Genomic DNA, 7,008 nt, shown 5'->3' with positions numbered 1-7,008 from the left:
GCTCCCTCCTCCCCCAGCTCTGAAACAGGTAGGTGCTCCCTCCTCCCTCTTTCCAAGCCTCAGTTTCCTACTTTGTCAAGCGGAAACAAATCTACATCACACTCTGCACCGTCTGAGCTCTAGCAGCAGCTCTTGGAGCTGGATCTGAGCATGTGCATGGACTGTACTTAGTGTCCTGGGGAACCTCATCCTCTGCCTGGGATGTACTGCCTCATTTCCCACCCCTTCTTGCCTTAAGAGGAGCTCTGAGCCTGGCCCTGGTGCTAGCCCTCTCTTGAGGCAGTGCTGCATGAGAAAGGTTTACTCTAATGGAAGAAACCGGTGGACAGGCCTATCCAGGTGGGGTGCTGATCCAGTGAACAGCACCCAAGCTGTGCCTGCTCATAATTCTCTCATTATGGAGCTAGCCTGGCTTTCCAGATACAACCCTGAACCACTCCTCAAATCACATGCCAGGTGGGGAGGGGGTTGTGGGGACGGGATGGGGAAGGTGATGATTCACTGCAGGCACTGGGCCCAGCCTTCAAAGATGCTTCCTTGGTGTCTGGTTGCCCTCTCTCTGTCTCAGGCGTAGAAAGGGAGCCTCAAGCTGGGTCACACGAAGCAATTACCGAAGGGGGTCTCTTCCCATCCTCTAGTCCTAGGTGCTTATCTGACCTGAAGGACAGACACAACACCAGGTCTCACCCTCTCAAATGAACTAAAATTGAACCATCCTGGGTTTCAGCCTGGGAGTGTTAGAGACCTGCTCTTAACTTTAAGAGACTGGCTTTCTGAGGCAACTGGCTTTAAGATATCTACACATTCCTAACCTCATACCCCTCTTCAAATGAGGGGTCCAGATACTTATTTTAGGGAGAAAGGTTGGAAGGAGAGAATTTACTAATAAAAGAATTAACAGCTTTTAAAAAAGCTGATCAAATACACTTGAGTTTGACCCTGATTTGTTTTATTTTGTTTTCCCCAGGACAGTGTTTGTCAATCTTTTCCCTGAGAGTAGAAATAGTGAAGGAGCCTGTGAACTTGCTTGCTAGAGTTCTGGGGCTGCTTCAGAGACAGGGCTAGAGGTTCTAGAATTGTAACACACAGCGTTTTGCTTTGCCTTGCTTGACTTGGGAGCTTTGTCTTGACTAGTTGGAACAACTGTCCCTGAGGTTGAAATTTTCTAGTTCAAATTTCAGAGAAAATAAACTTGCTTTGTGTGGTTAGAGCAGGAAAGAAGTCATCCCATTGGCTGAGGATATGAATGTGGGAGGGGCCTGGTCTCACTGCTCCTCTCCTCCAGCCCCTACTGTCACCCTCCTCCAGTACAATGGTAGCAGCGGGGTGCTTCTCTGTGTGGAAACTTGTGGGGTGCCTAAACTGGATCAGCTTGCTCTTCCTCATTGCTTTCCTTGACACTTCAATTTCTTTTTGTCCCTATCGAGTGGATTACATTTCTATAAATGTTTGAGATTTTTGTTTGCTTGAGGTTTTGTTTTGTTTCATATTTTTAAAAGTAGACTTTCTCCGCTTTCAGGAGCCTGGGCCTGGCCACTCAGTACATGTTGGAAGCTGCCTAGTAAAATCTTACCTTCTACTTACTCTTTGCTTTCATTCCTGGTTCTTGTAGGTTCTTGAAGAAAGGAAATCGTAACCATTTCACTTTTTAGTGTCTAGTATTGCAGAGGAAGTCAGTGTCTGATTCCCAGAGCAGAGCTGCTGGCAGGTGGTTGTGTTCCCTTCCTGCTGTCTGAGTAAGGGCAGGTGGCTGAGCACTGTCGGATCCTACTGTTAGGCTGATCCTTGTTTTAAAGAAGGACAGTAGTAGTTTTCTCTTTCTGATTTTGAAACTGGGGCCATACATACTACGTGGGCATTCTACCACTGAGCTACACCGCCAGACACTGGTGGGTTTAGTTTTGTTTTGTTTTTAAGTAAAAGAAACCTTTTCTAGTTTCCTAGGTATGCATATTGGGTCTCTGAAGTGGTACAGTTGAAGGAACCCAGAACTGAAGCTTATAGAATCAGACCTCTAAGTCACAGGAGTGGTTTGTTGCATAAGCGAGCAACAAAGGCCCGGAGACAGTAATACTATGCACATTGGAGTGGACTTTAGTCATTCACTGCCACATGCTTAGTAGTAAAAAGAAAGAAACCAGAAGTGACCAGTGGGTAGCTAAAATGCTTCTTAGTAATAAACTGGCAAGTAAAAAAAAAAAAAAAACATAGTCATTAGAAAGTCAAGGCCAACTGGGCGGTGGTGGCACACGCCTTTAATCCCAGCACTTGGGAGGCAGAGACAGGTAGATTTCTGAGTTTGAGGCCAGCCAGGGCTACACAGAGAAACCCTGTCTCCAAAAACCAAAAAAAAAAAAAAAAAGTTAGAAAGTCAAGGCCAGATGAGGTCCCTGGGCATCCTCTATTGTGCCCACCTTATTCCTTTGAGACAGGATCTCTCCCTGAACCTGGAGCTCACAGGCTTTTTCATTTTATTTTATGGGTTTTGTTTTTTTGTTTTTGGCTAGGCTGGCACCCAACAAGCCCCACCAATTCTGTACTCTTTGCTCTTCACCCTCAGCACTGGGGTTTCAGAGCCACACATGGGGATTCTAGGGATCCAAGGTCAGGGCCTCACGCTTGGGCAGGAAGCACTCTTACCCACCAAGCCGACTCCCAGCAGCTCTGTCTGGGTTTTGAAAGAATACATTGGTGTAGATTATTTCTGGAAGGATATGCATGCAACTTCACAATGATTGTGTCTAGGACAAGATCTAGAGAGCAGTGTTACTTTTCAGTGTTTGTCCCTTCATATTATTTACAGTTTTGCCATATGCCCATGTTTTTGTTCTCTGCGTGTGTATGTTTATGTGCTGTGTGCATTTGTGCTATGTACACACATGTAGAGACAGGGATCCATGTTAGCTGTCTTCCTTGGTTGCAGTCCACTCTTTTTTTTGTTTTTGTTTTTTCGAGACAGGGTTTCTCTGTGTAGCCCTGGCTGTCCTGGAACTCACTCTGTAGACCAGGCTAGCCTCGAACTCTCGAACTCAGAAATCCACCTGCCTCTGCCTCCCAAGTGCTGGGATTAAAGGCGTGCGCCACCACCGCCCCGCCCAGTCCACTCTATTTTTTTGAAACTTGCTCTTACACTGAACTTGGAGTTCAATGATTCATCTAAACTGACTAGTGAGCTCCAGAGATCTGTCTGTCTTTGTCTCCCTCCCCAATGGTAAGATTGTAGACATGATCTGCCATGCCCTATGCTGGTGATCTGAACTCAGATCCTCACACTTGCATGCAAGTGTGACTTTCCTGACTGACCCATCTTCCAGTCCCCACATTATGTTTTTAGTCTTAAAGTTTATTAAGACCATGCCACTAGAGAGATGGTGTGCTGCTCTTGGAGAGCACCCAAGTTCTGTTCTCAGCACCCAGGTCAGGTGATTCACAATACCTGTGACTCCAGCATCTAGGGATCCAGTATCCTCTTCTGAACTCTGTAGGCACCTGCACATGGTACTTTCTCCCACACAAAAGAACTCCTATGTACATAGTCAGAAATATAAAATAAGGCTTCAAAAATGTTAAGAATAAAGAAGTGCTTTGATATAAAATGTAACCTTCAAAAAAAAGTTTAGAAATGGGATATAGTGAGAGCATAGCACCAAAACTCAGTCAAGGATACTTCTTTCTTAGCCCAGTTTTTAGGGTACTCTGAGGTTGTGGTTATCAGATCAGTAATACTGAGAAGGCCCTCTCTCTGTGGCCTCCTTTCCAGATAGTCTTTTCAGAATGCCTCATCCTTCTGCCCTGTCTTCACACATACCAAGGTCATCCCTACCTGAGTTCCTTTGCTTTCTGTGCCTGTGATTGCGTCTCTTCCTCCAGATAGCCTCAGGGGATGCTTTGCCCTCTCCAGGTTTTACTTGGGTGTCACTTTATCAAGAGCTCCCAAAGCTCCCTCTTCAAAAGCAATAAGAAAGTGTCTCAGGACAAGGCTCCAGTAACCAAGTGTCATGGATCCAGTGACTTAACAACAACAAAAAAGCTTAACCTGCCATTTGTGGAGCTGAGAAGTCCAAAACAAAGATTCCAACCCTGGGGCTGTATAGCTGTAAGTAGGAGGTACTCTTGCAGAGGACCTAAGCTTGGTTCCCAACACCCCTGTCAGGCCTCGCAACTTCCTGTAACTCCAGACCACTAGGATTCAACACCTCTAGCCTCCTTGGGCTCTCATGTGCATAAACCCACCCCAAAACACAAAGATCATTAAAAAAAAGATCTTAAAAAACATAAAAATTTTCTAGTCCTAATTATGTACAGAGAGAAAGATAACCACACTTCTCATTTCCAGCCTGTCTCTTCATATAAGGGTGCTGATCTGCAGGAGCAGTGTTAGCTGCTGAGCCATCTCTCCATCTCTTTCTTCTTGTGAGGGTACTTAATCCCATTCAGGAGAGTAGAGCCCTCGCAGACTTCAGCTCTAAATACCAGCACATTTCCAGATCAGAAGTTGTACATGTAAATTTGGCAGAGTGTCACAAACCTTCAGTTCACACACTGCCATGGCCAGGCTCCTTCTGTAGCTTCCTTGATTTTCCTTTGTACTGCTTCTTGTGTCATGCAACAATCTGTTCGCAAAAATCACACAATTTTATGTGTATGATTTTTTTCTTTGTTTTGTTTTATTTTTTATCTTGATGGTGTGTGTGCATGCATGTCATTTTTCAAAGCATTTTGGCTTTATTTGTATTGTGTATGCAGGCATACATGTGTGTGTGGGTATACATGCATGTGCATGCACATGTGAAGGCCAGAGCACACTTCTGGTGCTGTCCTTTCTGGCATGTCTTTACTTTTTTTTTTACTTTTTAGATTGGTTGGCCTAGAATCAATGTAGACAGGCAGGCTTTGAACTGAGGAAGCGGCTTGTAGCTGCCCCCTAAGTGCTAGAATTAAAGATACGGGCAACCACATTCATGCCTTCCACCTTACTTCTTGAGATAGGATCTCTCACTGGCTTGAGGCTCACATATTGGATTATGCTAGCTGCTTTCACATTTCCAGAGCTGAAATTATAAGTGCATGCCACCATACATTGCTTTTAAAATTTATCTTCAGCAAATTGAAGTCAGGTCTTCATGCTTTTGCCTATATTCCTAGATCCTAGAACCGAACCTGACGCATAGAAATGGTCAGAGGCTTAATAAGTGTATGAACAGTAGAAGCCTTTCAACTTTGTATCTAATTTGTATCTTTTTTTCAGAATTTTGCTTATCTCTTTTTTTTTAATTTTTTTTAAATGTTAATCAAAGGCTTTATAAGTTTGGTAATGCTCAAGAACAAGATGCTCATACAATCAGAAGTGTAACCCAATACTCAACCTAGATATACCAACTATCTTTGATTGATGGAGACATGTGAACATCCGCCTCCCCCCCATCTCCTAGCTCCTCCTCCTCTCCTTCCTCTTCCTCTTCCTCTCCTTACTCCTCCCACCATAGCTCCTCCTACATATCACCCTTCCAGATAGGATAAAACTTTTCTCTCAAAATACAATTAGAGCATAAATATACCAATTTGTATCAGTAAGGTACAAGATAGACCTAATACCCAGTCCATCATTTTGTTGACTAAAGAGAACCTCTGTCATCTCTCCTAACTTAAAGACTTAGGCTGGGCAGTGGTGGCACACGCCTTTAATCCCAGCACTTGGGAGGCAGAGGCAGGTGGATTTCTGAGTTTGAGGCCAGCCTGGTCTACAGAGTGAGTTCCAGGACAGCCAGGGCTACACAGAGAAACCCTGTCTCGAAAAACCAAAAAAAAAAGAAAAAAAAGACTTAGTTCTTTTTTTGTTTGTTTTTTTGTTTTGTTTTGGTTTTTGTTTTTCGAGACAGGGTTTCTCTGTGTAGCCCTGGCTGTCCTGGAACTCACTCTGTAGACCAGGCTGGCCTCAAACTCAGAAATCCACCTGCCTCTGCCTCCCAAGTGCTGGGATTAAAGGCGTGCGCCACCACTGCCCGGCTCTGATTACTCTGTCTTGGCAGATATAATCAGTCGACTATTCTGCAAGTGTGTCCTTTTCAGGACAGTAGTTTGTCTGTAGATGAAAAGAGGCAATTCTTGCCTAGTGGCTGTCTCACCACAACTGGAGTAACTCCAAAGATGTTCAATTTCTTCTTAAAATCCAAGACAGGAAGCTGTTAGGAGCAGACAGGTCTCTAATCAAAATAAACCTTAATGCAGAAATGTTTGTAACATCAATTCTGTGGACTTCTGACGTTTTGAAAACCAACTATCCATGTAAGGCAATCTGGACTATTGCCTCTTAGCTCCTCTCAGCTATTTCTAAATAAAATATAGAAAACACCCTAACAATAAACTCAGAGCCATGAATTTGCTATAGGCCCTTAACTCACAGGCTAACCAACTCAAATCAGTTAAAAAAGTTAAAGAAGGACTGGGCCTAAAGCCTTGTATTCCTAAATATGTTATATAGGCACAATGCCTATGAGAGTAACAATATTAATCTCACTTTTATATCAATAAGAAACTCGTACCAATGAAGACCTTAAATTTGAAATCAAAGTAAAATTTTGTACCATTTAAGAAACTATAACTTCAGCTTAATAACAATTATACAGATTTCTACCAATACTTTATGACTATGTAGTAAATCTTAGCTATTCCTCCCTGTTCCAACAAAACCACTACTTTTCCCTAGAAAGACAGCCCAATATTAACCACCTCAGTCCACAAGCCCAGGGAATAGGGGTGCTGATTCTTCAATAACTTCTTCAAGCTGATTACGGGCATTGAGATATTAGAAGAGAGGTGGGGGGAAGAGTAAATTGATAAGCCTCTGATGTCTGTGTCTTCACTGCATTCAGCTGAGATTCCAGGACATCAGAGGATCGAGCAGGTCTGCTCAGCTTGCTAGATGAATAGATACACCAAGGCTGGGTATTCTGCAATATACAATTCTCTCTCTCTCTCTCTCTCTCTCTCTCTATATATATATATATA

At 43.5% G+C, this 7,008-nt stretch overlaps 1 protein-coding gene across 1 annotated transcript in view; it reads left to right on the top strand.

Annotated features, from left to right (window-relative positions):
- Window positions 1-7,008, top strand: part of Usf3 (upstream transcription factor family member 3) — a 48,672-nt gene that overhangs the window by 28,558 nt on the left and 13,106 nt on the right. The window lies entirely within an intron of this gene.

This window comes from Grammomys surdaster, unplaced genomic scaffold, assembly GCF_004785775.1.
Source record: "Grammomys surdaster isolate TR1022 unplaced genomic scaffold, NIH_TR_1.0 125901, whole genome shotgun sequence".
NCBI lineage: Eukaryota > Metazoa > Chordata > Mammalia > Rodentia > Muridae > Grammomys > Grammomys surdaster.
Note: the sequence above shows the minus strand (reverse complement) of the source record. Positions and strands in the feature narration are given on the sequence as shown.